Here is a 16,964-nt window from a genome sequence, read left to right on the forward strand (position 1 = left end):
GTACATGGACACTGAGATCTCTCTGCTCAGCTACACTACCAAGAATCTTACCATTAGCTCAGTACTCTACATTCACTCTTTCCAAAGTGAATCACCTTACACTTTTCTGCATTGAATTCCATTTGCCACCTCTCAACCCAGTTCTGCAGCTTATCCATGTCCCTCTGTAACTTACAACATCCTTTGGTAGTATCCACAACTCCACTGACCTTAGTGTTGTCCGCAAATTTACTAACCCATCCTTCTACACCTTCAACCATACCCAAAACAGATCCTTGTGGTACACCACTTGTAACTGAACTCCAGGATGAACATTTCCCATCAACCACCATCCTCTGTCTTCTCTCAGCTAGCCAATTTCTGATCCAAACCACTAAATCGCCCTCAATCCCATGCCTTTGTATTTTCTACAGTAGCCTACCATAGGGAACTTTATTAAACCCCGACTGAAATCCATATACACATTAACGGCTTTACCCTCATCCATGTGTTTGGTCACCTTCTCAAAGAACTCAATAAGGTTTGTGTGGTACGACCTACCTTTCACAAAGCAGTGTTGACTATCCCTAATCAACTTATTCCTATCGAGATGATTATACATCTTATCTCGTATACAGTCATAGAGTAATAGAGATGTACAGCATTGAAACAGACCCTTCGGTCCAACCCGTCCATGCCAACCAGATATCCCAACCCAATCTAGTGCCACCTGCCAGCACCTGGCCCATATCCCTCCAAACCCTTCCTATTCATATACCCATCCAAATGCCTCTTAAATGTTGCAATTGTACCAGCCTCCACCACATCCTCTGGCAGCTCATTCCACACATGTACCACCCTCTGCATGAAAATGTTGCCACTTAGGTCTCTTTTATATCTTTCCCCTCTCACCCTAAACCTATGCCCTCTAGTTCTGGACTCCCCGACCCCAGGTAAAAGAGTTTGCCTATTTGTCCTATCCATGCCCCTCATAATTTTGTAAACCTCTATAAGGTCACCCCTCAGCCTCCGACGCTCCAGGGAAAACAGCCCCAGCCTGTACAGCCTCTACCTATAGCTCAGATCCTCCAACCCTGGTAACATCCTTGTAAATCTTTTCTGAACCCTTTCAAGTTTCACAACATCTTTCCGATAGGAAGGAGACCAGAATTGCATGTAATATTCCAACAGTGGCCTAACCAATGTCCTGTACAGCCACAACATGACCTTCCAACTCCTGTACTCAATACTCTGACCAATAAAGAAGGAAAGCTTACCAAACACCACCTTCACTACCCTATCTACCTGCGACTCTACTTTCAAGGAGCTATGAACCTGCACTCCAAGATCTCTTTGTTCAGCAACACTCCCTAGGACCTTACCATTAAGTGTATAAGTCCTGTTAAGATTTGCTTTCCCAAAATGCAGCACCTCGCATTTATCTGAATTAAACTCCATCTGCCACTTCTCAGCCCATTGGCCCATCTGGTCCAGATCCTGTTGTAATCTGAGACAACCCTCTTCGCTGTCCACTACACCTCCAATTTTGGTGTCATCTGCAAACTTACTAACTGTACCTCTTATGCTTGCATCCAAATCATTTATGTAAATGACAAAAAGTAGAGGGCCCAGCACCGATCCTTGTGGCACTCCACTGGTCACAGGCCTCCAGTCTGAAAAACATCCCTCCACCACCAAAGTCTTCTATCTTTGAGCCAGTTCTGTATCCAAATGGCTAGTTCTCCCTGTATTCCATGAGATCTAACCTTGCTAATTAGTCTCCCATGGGGACTCTTGTTGAATGCCTTACTGAAGTCCATATCGATTCCATCTACTGCTCTGTCCTCATCAATCTTCTTTGTTACTTCTTCAGAAAACCTCAATCAAGTTTGTGAGACATGATTTCCCACGCACAAAGCCATGTTGACTATCCCTAATCAGTCCTTGCCTTTCCAAATAAATGTACATCCTGTCCCTCAGGATTCTCTCCAACAACTTGCCCACCACTGAGGTCAGGCTCACTGGTCTATAGTTCCCTGGCTTGTCCTTACCACCCTTCTTAAACAGTGGCACCACGTTTGCCAACCTCCAGTCTTCTGGCACCTCACCTGTGACTATCGATGATACAAATATCTCAGCAAGAGGCCCAGCAATCACTTCTCTAGCTTCCCACAGAGTTCTCGGGTACACCTGATCAGGTCCTGGGGATTTATCCACTTTTAACCATTTCAATACATCCAGCACTTCCTCCTCTGTAATCTGGACATTTTGCAAGATGTCACCATCTATTTCCCTACATTCTATATCTTCCATATCCTTTTCCACAGTAAATACTGATGCAAAATATTCATTTCATATCTCCCCCATTTTCTGTGGCTCCACACAAAGGCCGCCTTGCTGATCTTTGAGGGGACCTATTCTCTCCCCAGTTACCCTTTTGTCCTTAATGCATTTGTATTAATATATTTGTAAAAATCCTTTGGATTCTCCTTAATTCTATTTGGCAATGCTATCTCATGTCCCCGTTTTGCCCTCCTGATTTCGCTCTTAAGTATACTCCTACTTTCTTTATACTCTTCTAAGGATTCACACGATCTATCCTGTCTATACCTGACATATGCTTCCTTCTTTTTCTTAACCAAACCCTCAATTTCTTTAGTCATCCAGCATTCCCTATACCTACCAGCCTTCCCTTTCACCCTGACAGGAATATACTTTCTCTGGATTCTCGTTATCTCATTTCTGAAGGCTTCCCATTTTCCAGCCGTCCCTTTACCTGCGAACATCTGCCTCCAATCAGCTCTCGAAAGTTCTTGCCTAATACCATCAAAATTGGCCTTTCTCCAACTTAGGACTTCAACTTTTAGATCTGATCTATCCTTTTCCATCACTATTTTAAAACGAGTAGAATTATGGTCGCTGGCCCCAAAGTGCTCCCCCACTGACACCTCAGTCACCTGCCCTGCCTTATTTCCCAAGAGTAAGTCAAGTTTTGCACCTTCTCTAGTAGGTACATCCACATACTGAATCAGAAAATTGTCTTGTACACACTTAAGAAATTCCTCTCCATCTAAACCTTTAACACTATGGCAGTCCCAGTCGATGTTTGGAGAGTTAAAATCCCCTACTATAACCACCCTATTATTCTTACAGATAGCTGAGATCTCCTTACAAGTTTGTTTCTCAATTTCCCTCTGACTATTGGGGGGATCTATAATACAAACCCAATAAGGTGATCATCCTTTCTTATTTCTCAGTTCCACCCAAATAACGTCCCTGGATGTATTTCTGGGAATATCCTCCCTCAGTACAGCTGCAGTGCTATCCCTTATCAAAAATGCTACTCCTCCTCCCCCTCCTCTCTTGCCTCTCTTTCTATCCTTCCTGTAGCATTTGTATCCTGGAACATTATAATATTTTCCAGCACTTTACTCAATCGAAGTAAGACTCACTGGTCTATAATTGCCAGGGTTTTCTCTCCTCTTCTTTATGAACAAGGGGACAGCATTTGCTATCCTCCAGTCTTCCGGCACTATTCCTGCAGACAATGACAACATAAAGATCAAAGCCAAAGGCTCAGCAATCTACTTCCTAGCTGCCTAGAGAATCCTTGGTAAAATCCCATCCAGCCAGGGGATTTTTCTATTTTTACACTTTCCAGAATTTCTAACACCTCCTCCATGTGAACCTCAATCCCATCTTCTCTAGTAGCCTGTTTCTCAGTGTAATCCTTGACAACATTGTCTTCTTCCAGTATGAAGACTGATTATTCATTTAGCACTTTCCCATCTCCTCTGATTCCACACCTAACTTCCCACTACTGTCCTTGACTGGCCCTAATCTTACTCTAATCATTCTTTTATCCCTTATATACTTATAGAAAGCTTTAAGGTTTTCCCTGATCCTTTCTGCCAACAACTTCTCATGTCCCCTCCTCGCTCGTCTTAGCTCTCTCTTTCTGTCTTTCCTGGCTACTTTGTAACTCTCAATCACCCTAACTGAGCCTTCACATCTCATCCTAACATAAGCTTTCTTCTTCCTCTTGACAAGAGATTTAACTTCCTTAGTAAACCACAGCTCCTACGTTCGACAAATTCCTCCCTGTCTGACAGGTACATACTTATCAAGGACACACAGTAGCAATTCCTTGAATAAACTCCACATTTCTATTGTGTCCATTCCCTGCAGTTTCCTTCCCCATCATATGTATCCTAAATCTTGTCAAATTGCATCGTAATTGCCTCTCCCCCAGCCTGTAACTCTTGCCCTCTGGTATACCTATCCCTTTCCATTGCTAAAGTAAACATAACCAAATTGGGGTCACTATCATAAAGTGCTCACCTACCTCTAAGGTTAACACCTGGCCGGGTTCATTACCCAGTACCAAACATGGCCTCGCCCCTTGTTGGCCTCTCTACATACTGTGTCAGAAAACCCTCCTGCACACTATGGACAAAAACTAACCATTTAAAGTACTTGAACTACAGGATTCCCAGTCAATATTTGAGAAGTTGAAGTTCCCCATAACAACTACCCTGCCACTCTCACTCCTATCAAAAAACATCTTTGCTATCCTTTCCTCTAAACCTCTGGAACTATCTGGAGGCCTGTAGAAAACTCCCAACAGGGTAACCTCTCCTTTCCTGTTTCTAATCTCAACCCATCTTACCTCAGTTGACAAGTTCTCAAACATCCTTTCTGCAGCTGTAATACTGTCCTTGACTAACAATGTCATACCCCCACCTCTTTTACCATTTTCTCTGTTCTTACTGAAACATCTAAATCCCTGAACCTGCAACAACCATTCCTGTCCCTGCTTTACCCATGTCTCTGAAATGGCCACATCAAAATCCCAGGTACTAACCCATGCTGCAAGTTCACCCACCTTATTCGGATGCTCATGGCATTGTAATAGACACACTTCAAACCAATTCCTTGCTTGCTGGCACCCTCTTGTGACTGTGAAACCTTATTACAGGCCACCCTATTCTCAACCTCCCCTATATTTGGACTACGATTTAGGTTCCCAATTCCTGCTGAATTAGTTTAAACCCACCTGAAGTGCATTAGCAAATCTCCCCCCCAGGATATTGGTACCCCTCTGGTTCAGGTGAAGACCATTCTGTTTGTAATGGTCCCCCTAACCCAGAAAGAGCCCCAATTATTCAGGAATCCAACACCCTCCTTCCTGCACCTTCCCTGCAGCCACGTGTTCAACTCCTCTCTCTCTCTCTCTCTCTATTCCTCACCTTGCTAGCACGTGGCATGGGCAACAAACCAGAGATAACAACTCTGTTTGTCCTAGCTCTAAGCTTCCACCCTATCTCCCTGAATTTCTGCCTCAAATCCCCATCTCTCTTCCTACCAATGTCGATAGTGCCTATGTGGACCACGACTTGGGGCTGCTCTCCCTCTCCCTTGCAAGAATCCAGAAAACATGATCAGAGGCAACTCATCACTCTCTCACCAAAGTCCCACCTCAACACCCAGAACTTGCTTAAAAGATGCAGCAACTCATTCTCAAACTGTGATGGCATTGCCAGATTTCCCACGCAATTCTGCCGCACATACCATCATCACCCACATCATTTAATCCAGGTTAAGTGAATGAACAGATACAAGGCTAGTGGGTGTAGGAAATGCTGGATGACTAGAGAAACTGAGACTCTGGTCAAGAAAAAGAAGAAGGCATATGTCAGGTATAGACAGTTGGGAATAAGTGAATCCCTTGAGGATATAAGGGCAGTTGGAGCATACTTAACAGGGAAATCAGGAAGGCAAAAAGGGGACTTGAGGAAGCTTTGGCATATAGGGTTAAAGATGAACAAAGCCGACTATACATGGAATCGCGCAGATGGGTGAGATAATAAAGGAATATTTTGCGTCCGTATTTACTGTGGAAAAGGACTTTGCAGCTAAGGAAGTTGGGGAATCAATTAGTTTTGTCTTGAAAAAAGTGTTCATATTACAGACCAGGACATACTGGGTGTCTTAAAAAACATAAATGTAGATAAATCCCCAGGACCTGATCAGGTGTATCCCAGACCTTTGTGGGAAGCTAGAGAAGAGATTGCTGGGCCCCTTGCTGAGATACTTGTATATCAGCCACAGGTGAGGTGCCAGAAGACTGTAGGTTGACTAAGTGGTGCCATTATTTAAGAAAGGCTGTAAGGAAAAACCAGGGAGCTATAATCCAGTAAGCCTGATGTTAGTTGCAGGCGAGTTGTTGGAGGTGATTCAGAGGGACAGGATTTACGTGCATTTGGGATAATCAGATTAGATTACTTACTCCATTTCGAGAAACTCCCTTCAACTACTACTCTGTCTCCTGTTGCTCAACTAGTTTTTTATCCACCTAGCTAGAACACCCTGCACAGCATGTGACTTCACTTTCTCCATTAGTCGACCATGGGGAACCTTATCAAATGCCTTACTAAAGTCTATCATCAGCCCTTCCTTCATCTATTAACTTGGTCACTTCCTCGAAGAACTCTATTAAGTTGGTAAGGCACGATCTCCCCCGCACAAAACCATGTTGCCTATCACTGATAAGCCCATTCTTTTCTAAATATAAATAGATCCTATCCCTCAGTACATTCTCCAGCAACTTTCCCACTACCGACATCACTAGTCTGTAGTAACCTGGAATATCCCTACTACCCTTCTTGTACGGGGGACAACATGAGCAACCCTCCAGTCCTCTGGCACCTCACCTGTATTTAAGGATACCACAAAGATATCTGTCAGGGCCCCAGCTATTTCCTCTCTCACCTCCCTCAGCAACCTGGGATAGATCCCATCTGGTCCTAGGGATTTGTCCACCTTAATAACCTCTAGCCTAACCAACACATCTTCCCTACTTATGCCAACTGATGCTAATTAATTGTAATTGCTTGTTAAAGTAACATGTAACAAGGGTTGTCACACTGGACCTCAGAGCCGTGGAAATATCAATGATGTTGTAGGAAAAGGAAAGTGGACATGGGGTGATATGGTGGTTCAATGGTTAGCACTGCTGCATCATTGTGCCAGGGACCCAGGTTCAATTACACCCTGGGGTGACTTCTGTGTGGAGTGTGCACATTCTCCCTGTGTCTGTGTGGATTTCCTCCCACAGTCCAAAGATGTGCAGGTCAGATGAATTGGCCAGACTGAATTGGCTATAGTGTCCAGGGATGTGCAGGCTAGCTATGGGAAATGTTGGGTGATAGGGTAAGGGGTTGGATGTGGATGGGATGCTCTTTGGTTTGGCTGAATGGCCTGCTTCAACATATAGGGATCCTATGGTGAGCTCAGAGTAATGGCTCCACATGTCATGATTCACACAGGCAGTGTGATGGAAATCAAGCTCCTGCTATTCCTGAAGTCATCATAAAAGTTAAAGATTTTAAATGAAGTACACAAAATTCCACAATTTACCTGATTGTCTCTCCCGGGTTGATATAAACCACAAACTGGACTTGGAGAAAATGAGCACTGCAGATGCTGGAGTTCAGAGTAGAGAGTGTGGTGCTGAAAAAGCAGGTTAGGCGGCATCTGAGGAGCAGGAGAATCATCATTTTGGGCAAAAACCTTTCATCAGGAATGAGGCTTGGAGCCTCGGGGGTTGAGAAATAAATGGGAGGGGGTGAGGCTGGGGGGAAGTTAGCTGAGAGTGCAATAGGTGGATGGAGGTGGGGATGATGGTGATAGGTCCAAAGGGAGGGTGGGGTGGACAGGTGCGAAGGAAAATGGACAGGTAGGACAGGTCATGAGGGCAGTGCTGAGCTGGAAGGTTGAAACTGGGATAAGATGGGAGGAGGGGAAATGAGGAAACTGGTCCTTCAACCAGCTATCACATTACTTCCACCCCCACCTTCATCTACCCATCACATTCCCAGCTACCTTTCCCACAGCCCCCCCCCCCTCCCATTTATCTCTCAGCCCCCTGGCCCCCATGATAAAGGGCTTATGCCTGAAACATCAACTCTCCTGCTCCTCAGATGCTGCCTGACCTGCTGTGCTTTTCCAGCACCACATTCTCAACACAAACTGTAGCTAACAGGAATGACTATTTATTACAACTAATTAGACTCTAGCTTCAGGAAAACAGCTATAAACCTTTGGCATATAAGATTACAAATTAAAACTCTAATGTTCTTATGTATTCCCTCTTTTAAACACACACACACACAAACAAACGCACACGCACACAAACACACACACACAAACACACACACACACAAACACGACACACACACACAAACACACACAAACACGACACACACACACACAAACACACACACACAAACACGACACACACACAAACATGACACACACACACACAAACACACACAAACACGACACACACACGACACACACACAAACACACACACACAAACACACACACACAAACACACACAAACCCGACACACACAAACACACACACACAAACACACACACACACAAACATACACAAACACACACACAAACACGACACACACACAAACACACACACACACAAACATACACAAAAACATACACACACACACACAAACACACACACACAAACACACACACAAACACACACAAACACGACACACAAACACGACACACAAACACGACACACAAACACACACACACACACAAACACACACACAAACACACACACAAACACACACACAAACACACACACAAACATACACAAAAACACACACACACAAACACAAACATACACACACGCACACAAACACACACACACAAACACACACAAACACGACACACAAACACACACACACAAACACACACAAACACGACACACAAACACACACACACAAACACACACAAACACGACAAACACACAAACACACACACACAAACATACACAAAAACATACACACACACACACACACACACACAAACACACACACAAACACACACACAAACACACACACAAACTCAAACACAAACACACACACAAACACACACACACATACACACACACACAGAGGAAAGGGAGAAACTAGAAAGATCTTTGTTCCCCAAATCCTATTGAATTGTTTTTTGCTGATCCAAAAGGTTTTACATAGTTTTACTTTTACCAATGCTTCCACTGGTTTGCAAGAGGCACAGGGTCTTTGATTTATCAGTTAAAGGCCAGAGCTTGCAGCAGCTGTTAAAAAATACTTTAACTGGTTTACTGCAGCTTTAGAGTGAGTTTTGACTGCAGAGAACAGAGAGATTACTTCTGAGCTAACTCAAAGACTTTCTCTGTACCTTGTTCAGCCCTAAGCTGTTCTGTTACTTGATAGCCAAGTACAGGCCTTTGTCAGATGGAGGACCTTTGTCAACAATAATTGGTCAGAAGTCCATAGATCAATTAATTTCTCACACATTCCCTTGGCTCCTGTTCAACTGTACACATGTCACTTGCTGCTTGTTCAAACAGCAATTTATGATGCTTGCCATGGGTGCGTGTTTTTCAAAACATGCAGCCATCCTTTCAAAACACTGGTTCTAACATGGCTATTCCTTATTTCAGGTAACAACTTTAAAAAGCACAAAAATAACAAGACACAGTCCTTATGCTAGGCCAGAAGAAAACAGGCCAACCCAATAATGAAGGTATGGCAATAGATAATCGAGATCTCACTGCGGCCTGGATAAAGGGCTAGATAAGGTCTGGCACCCCTTCTTTGTTTTTGCAAGGTAACATTCTCAGCCATTGCTCTGAGGAAATGAAAATACCACTCACAATGACTGGACAAGGACAGTCATTTATTGAATATCTTTAACATGGGAAAACGTTCCACCATAAAGAGTTATCAGGCAAAAGTGACACTGAGGCAAAGGAGATATTAGGATAGATGACTGTGAATTTAATCAAAGGGTCATTTTAATGAGGATGTTAAAGATGGGGACAAATGTGGAAAGTGTCAAGGTTTAAGGAAAGAATTCTGACATTTCGGATTAATCAGGAAGTTAGACAAATCTATGAGGCTGGGTACAGTAGGTGCTGAGGGAACCATCCAAAGGGAAAAGGCTACTTTATCTTTGTTAGTGCATCTTTTGCAGATGCAGCTGTCCACAACAATATGGAATTATCACCACACAGTCCCAGGACAAATAAAGTCTCGTCTTCACAAAGTACGTGCTCCATTGCACTGCCACTGTGTTCAATGAATAGACTGCAAACAGATCAGCAACTCAAACCTGGGCCTCTATGAGGTTGTCCAACATTAGCTTCAGATTTGGATCACAATCTGATACCTCATGGCCTTGGCATATGTCCCCCACTACCATTACTATTAGGATGGTGACTAATCCTGGTTCATAGGGAATACAGGGGTGACATGCCTGGAACAGAGCCAAGCATATTGAAAAGCAATGCCAACCTGGTAACGCTGCAGTACACGGCTATATGCACCCAGAACACTGGAAGCAGCATGTGATAGACAGAGTCAAGAGGTTCCACAGTGAAAGAATCAGATCTAAACACAGTGGTCTTGTCCAGCCACTTGTGAATGGTGCCTAGAGGAGGTTGTTCCTCATCCTCAGAGATGGTGGAGCCCAGTACCTCAATGCAAACGAGTAAGTTGAACCACTTGCACCAAATTTCAGCCAGAAGTGGTGAAAGGATGATCCATCTCGACCTCCTCCTGAGATTTCCAGCATCTTAGATCCTACATGACCTTCACAGATTAAAACCGGGAGTCAACACCTTCCTGAATAAACCGAAAACACAAAAAGTGACTGCTCTGAATTCAGCTTGAGTGTTAAGAAAATTGCAGAAATGTTCAGCTAGACTCTGTGACAGTAAGCTGGTGTGAATTGGGTGTGAACTCCACTGAATTTATTGATGAATTAAATTAATGTGAACCAACATTTCAACTCAATCGCTGTCCAATAAAGAAGGTGCACATTAACCTCAATGGGTCAACTACCATTTCAGGGCTGTTAAAGAAGGAGTCAATGTGAATGTATCAATTCAATAAGATAGACAGTTTCAATCACCTGAGCTTTGCTTTTAAAGGACCAGTGCTGACCAATATAAACTTTACAACCAGTGGAGGGAGTGGGGATCAAGGGTTTATCTTGGGATGGCTGTTTTTATTGCTACGGCTCACACCAAAGAGCCTCTTTGATGGAACCAGACAATGCAGAAAGAATGCTTTGAGTATGTGGAATGGGATGGGGGTCAGTTTAGTTCAGTTGGCAGGACTGCTGGTCTCTAATGCAGTGATACCAACAGTTCAATTCTTGCATGGGCTGAGGTTACCATGCAGGAGTCTCCTTCTCAACCTATCTTTGTTTTTATTTCAAAAATATACTTTATTCATAAAATTATTTGGATCTCTATACAACTGGTCATGCCATTCTCGGGCACATGTTACATTGCGTTACGTACAGACATCGAAATTTATTTTTCCTATAAACAAGTCTGTACACTTACTGTCCAGCTCTTCTGCTGAGGCATCTGCGGAGCCCAAATGACTGGGTGGGCCCCCTGTTCTTCTTAGGCAGGCAGGTGTTACACAGTGGTCCTTTTTTTTTATTTCAAAAATATATTTTATTCATAAATGATTTGATGGTCTGTACATTTGATCATGCCATACATATGTCCATATTTACAAACACAGATTCGAATTTATCCTTGTCATATACAGATCTGTGCATTTTTCAATCTTGTTCATATACATCTATTTGGCTGAGGCATCAGCAGAGCCCAAAAAAACGTCCGCATGTGCCCCCTGTTCTTCTTTAGGCAGGCCGATCTTACACGGTGGTCTTTCCCCACCGCGCCTTGGCAGCAGCTGCCCCAAGCTTCAGCGCGTCCCTCAACACGTAGTCTTGGACCTTGGAATGTGCCAGTCTGCAACATTCGGTCGAGGTCAACTCCTTCAGCTGGAAGATCAACAGGTTTCGGACCGCCCAGAGAGCGTCCTTCACAGAGTTGATGATCCTCCAGGCGCAGTTAATGTTCGTCTCGGTGTGAGTCCCGGGGAACAGGCCGTAGAGCACGGAGTCCCGCGTCACGGCGCTGCTCGGGACGAACCTCGACAAGCACCACTGCATTCCTCTCCAGACTTCCTCTGCATAGGCACATTCCAGAAGGAGGTGTGTGACAGTCTCGTCCCCCCCGCAGCCACTTCGAGGGCAGCGTGCGGTGCGGCAGAGAGTCCGGGCGTGCATAAAGGATCTCACAGGCAGAGCCCTTCTCACCACCAGCCAAGCCACGTCTTGGTGCTTGTTGGAAAGTTCTGGCGATGAGGCATTCTGCCAAATGGCTTTGACAGTCTGCTCAGGGAACCGCTCGACAGGATCCGCCCTCTCCTTTTCCCGAAGGGTCTCAAGGACGCTACGTGCTGACCACTTCCTGATGGACTTGTGGTCAAAGGTGTTTTTCCTCATAAATTTCTCCACGAAGGACAGGTGATACGGAACGGTCCAACTACTCGGAGCGTTCCGCGGCAGCGAGGCCAGGCCCATCCTTCGCAACACCGGGGACAGGTAGAACCTCAGTACGTAGTGACACTTGGTGTTTGCGTACCGGGGATCCACGCACAGCTTGATGCAGCCACACACAAAGGTGGCCATCAGGGTGAGGGTGGCATTGGGCGTGTTTTTTCCCCCATTGCACCGGTCTTTGTACATTGAGTCTCTTCGGACCCGGTCCATCTTTGATCTCCAAATGAATTGGAAGATGGCCCGGGTGACTGCGGCGGCACAGGTCCTGGGGATAGGCCAGACCTGTGCCACATATAGCAATACTGAGAGTACCTCACACCTGATGACCAGGTTTATTCCCGCGATGGAGAGCGACCGTTGCCCCCATCTGCCTAGTTTCTGTCTCATCTTCCTGATCCGCTCCTCCCAGGTCTTGGCGCACGCCCCAGCCCCCCCGAACCAAATACCCAGCACCTTCAGGTGGTCAGTCCTGACGGTGAAGGGGATAGAGGATTGGTCGGCCCAGTTCCCGAAGAGCATGGCCTCGCTCTTGCCTCGGTTTACCTTGGCCCCCGAGGCCCGTTCGAACTGGTCGCAGATGCACACGAGTCTGTGCACAGACAGCGGATCCGAGCAGAAAACAGCGACGTCATCCATGTACAGGGAGGCCTTAACCTGCAGGCCCCCGCTGCCAGGAATAGTCACCCCTCTCAGGCTCGCATCCTTCCTGATGGATTCGGCAAATGGCTCTATGCAACACACAAACAAGGCGGGTGAGAGGGGGCATCCCTGCCTGACTCCAGATCTTACAGGGAAGCTATCTGATTCCCACCCATTGATTGAGACTGCACTGACAATGTTGGTGTAGAGCAGTCTGATCCAATTTCCGATTCCCTCCCCAAAGCCCATTCTGGAGAGGACATCCCTCATATATGTATGCGATATCCTGTCAAAGGCTTTCTCCTGGTCCAGGCTGATGAGGCAGGTGTCCACCCCCCTGTCCTGCACGTAGGCGATCGTATCCCTGAGGAGTGCAAGACTCTCAGAGATCTTCCTGCCCGGTACAGCACAGGTTTGGTCCGGGTGGATCACCGATCCCAGAGCAGACCTGACCCGGTTGGCGATGACCTTTGACAAGATTTTGTAGTCTGCATTTAACAGTGAGATCGGTCTCCAATTTCTAATTTCCTCCCTCTCCCCCTTCTGCTTGTAGATGAGTGTGATGATGCCTTTCCTCATGGATTCACTCATGGTACCTGCCCGAAGCATACTGACATACACCTCCAGAAGGTCCTGGCCGATCAAGTCCCAGAGAGCGGAATAAACCTCGACCGGTAAGCCGTCGCTTCCGGGAGTTTTATTCTTTTCGAAGGACTCGAGGGCCTTGGTCAGTTCATCCAGAGCCTTCCCCCCCTCACCTGAGGCGTGGTGACCCTCAGGTTAAACCGTCACCAGTTCTCCCTCTCTCTCTCTCTCTCACACACACACATGAAGGTTGAGGTGACTTTGCTTCTATTGGGTTGAGATTGTCAAATACTAGGAAGAAAGAACATTTTCCCACTGTGTTACCTCGCTAGCTTTCCCAAGTCGGCAAGAGTTGGATTCAGGGTGGAGCTTCCTTCACATTGTTGTGGGAACACTCGCCAATTGAATCGCGCTGCTTTTTGCTTCCTGGAACATGATCAGTCCCTATGTTGGCGTTGCTGAGAGCTATCATCGAGTGCTGACTCATTTGCAATGTTTGCTGCAGATTAATGACTATTCAGCATACCACTGACATCAGCCAAAAGGATTAACTAGTTATTAACAGAGCCATTCCAGTGATCAGTTAAATCGTACAGTCTAAAAAGCTCTCAGAGCCAAATCCTAGCTTGTGTTGCAATAGTGGTTCTCAGACTAAGCCAAACATTAGGAACATTGATATCGTGTTTGACCCTGAGCTCGGTTTCAGAATACACATCCTTCCAACATAAATACTTCAACTGTCTGTCACCATGGCAATTGCCTTTGACCTTATTTATCAATTCCAGTCCTCACTACTCCAGCTCTATCTTTGTTTGTCTCCAAACTTAAATGTGTTAACTGTATCTCAATTGGGATCATTCTTGTTCCTGAGTCAAAAGGTTCTGGGTTTAAATCCCACTTGACCACAACAATCAAGGCTGACAGGTCCATGTAATACCGAGGGAGTGCTACTGTGTTGGAAGGACTGTTTTTTGGTTGAGATGTTACAATGAGACTTCCTTTTGTTTCTCAGGTGGATGGTAAAGATCCCATGCTATGACATTGAAGAAGAACTCAATGAGATTTCTCCCTGGTCTACTGGCCAATATTTATTGCTAAATCAACATCAAAAACAGATTATCTCATCATATCACACTACTGTTTGTGGGAGTTTTCAATGTGCAAGCTGGCTGCTGTTTCCTACATTATAATGACCACATTTCAAAAGTACTTTATTAGCTGTAAATCACTGAGATATCTAGTGGTCATGAAAGATACTTTACGCATGTAAATCCTCCTTTGCACAAAATTCTGTTAAATCTTATGCCCTGTATTAAATTCTGCCTCATGTTATTGAATTCTGTCGCTGTCAAGGATCTGCAAATTGATTTCCCAGGTTATTTGGAAGTTATAATGATAAAGCACACCATTTAAAAACCCAGTTTCATCTCACTTAACAAGGTTTAATTTTCTTAAAGGTGCTGAAAGTGAAAAAATAGCATTAAGAGTGGAAGGTATATCAAATCAATGATTTCTAAGTGATATTTTTCACCTACAGGGATCTCAACAGTGCATCTATGGAGAAACAAGCTGTCACCAATTGCAACTTTTGAATTCCCACAGTGTGGGTGTGCTGGTACCAGAGGACATTCTCCGTTTCCTCAACTAAAGATGCAGCTAATTACAATCCCAAAATCCAGTCCACTGTATCAAATTCTCAGCACTACCAAAGGATGAGGGTGGACTTAAATCTCAGAGGAGTGTTCAACATTTTCGGTTTTACGGAATCATTTCTACTCTTTCGTGAGTCGTGATTGGGACAGCCCTTGGACTGGGAGTAGTTCCAGGCTGGGTAATGGGATTGGCAGCTGCCTGTAAATTGTCTCCAAGTGGGAAGAATGCTGTGCCATAGTGCTGGCTGTAACACACTGCATCTCCCAAACCCTCAAGAGAGTGGAATTCTCCGCTCCACTTCCGATGGATGGGAAACCAGAGGAAAACTACCCCACGATCAGTCTTGTCAAATGTTCCTCTTTTATTTGTACCTAAGCTTGTTCATGTCAGAAATATGTCAGGATGGAAACAGATAAGGCCTTCTGAGCAGATCCCTCTATTGAACATTGAGGGTAATTGAGACCAATGCTTCCCAAACATTATGTCACAGTCACCCCATTTCACTGTTCGATCATTGCCGTGACCCCTCAGTGAGAGCTGTGAGACCAGAATTGGGAGGGTTTGGGGGCTAGGAGGTGGTCAGGAGTGGCGATCTGTGAGGCCACGAGGGGAGGTACAGGATTTCCTTTCAGTTCATTTGTGGGATCTGTGGCACTGTTGGCTGCGCTGGTATTTATTTCCTCTCTCTGGAGAATGTGGTGGTAAGCTGCCTTCTTGAACCGCTGCAATTCTTCGGTCTGAAAGGTGAGTCACCAGGCCTTGCCACCATTAAAAACACATGAGGATTGAAGGGGTCCTGCACAGCTCCGTGGAAACCTTTGTTCATAAGTTGGGAGGTCTGAATCTGACTGGGGCATTCCTAATAATTACAAGGAAAGAAATCCCACAAAATAAATGATCACTGTGCAAGTGGGCATGATGGCCAAATGAGTTCAGGAAATTAGGGAAACAGACTGCAAATCAGGGTTGATTCTAAATTCACAGCAATTCCTTTCAAATGTGTGATGGAGTCGGGGCTGATCATTGAGAGTTAAATTCTTGCAGGGTGTCTCACTGTCCTTACTGTGTCAGCAGGATGTAATTTACTCTGCGTCTTTAATGTGGCTTTGCTGTGTGTTTATTGACGATTTATTTTTTGCTTGGGTGAGCTTTTTAAATTTTTTTAAAGAAAATTTCTGATCTATTTTGTTACCAGTTTGATCTTAGCATCAGCTCCACTGAAGGGGGGACTATTCCTCAGGCCATCAGAGTTATGGGTGAAGAAGAGACTTTCGAAGAGGGGGAGCTGAGAGGAAAATGCAGTTACATCTGGGATGGGAGTATGTTCTCGACTCTGGATAACATACAGACCCACCTGTGTCCTTACACCTCTCAGTGTTTAACCCTCACCAGATAATACCTTTGTGTACTTAAAAATCACACAGTAACATGTTATATTCGAACAGGTTTATTTGGAAGCACTAGCTTTCAGAGCGCTGCTCCTTCATCAGATGGTTGGTGTTTGGCATGTAAGCAGTCCTGTTTGGTAGCTTCACCAGATTGACACCTCATCTTCAGGTGACAACCACCTGATGAAGGAGCAGCGCTCCGAAAGCTAGTGCTTCCAATTAAACCTGTTGGACTATAACCTGGTGTTGTGGGATTTTTAACTTTGTGCACCC

The 16,964-nt window shown here is 45.0% G+C and overlaps 1 long non-coding RNA gene across 2 annotated transcripts in view; it reads left to right on the forward strand.

Moving 5' to 3' along the window:
* Positions 1-16,151, forward strand: part of LOC140487711 (uncharacterized) — an 18,434-nt gene extending 2,283 nt beyond the window's left edge. The window contains exons 2-3 of one of the 2 annotated variants that reach the window (XR_011962881.1): positions 9,500-9,582; positions 15,188-16,151. This is a non-coding gene — a long non-coding RNA (uncharacterized lncRNA). Of the gene's footprint in view, positions 1-9,499; positions 9,583-14,662; positions 14,821-15,187 lie in introns of those variants that run through there. The other variant, XR_011962880.1, reaches the window with a different exon arrangement.
* Positions 16,152-16,964: the final 813 nt, after the last annotated feature.

Source organism: Chiloscyllium punctatum, chromosome 17 (genome assembly GCF_047496795.1).
Source record: "Chiloscyllium punctatum isolate Juve2018m chromosome 17, sChiPun1.3, whole genome shotgun sequence".
Taxonomy (NCBI): Eukaryota; Metazoa; Chordata; class Chondrichthyes; order Orectolobiformes; family Hemiscylliidae; genus Chiloscyllium; species Chiloscyllium punctatum.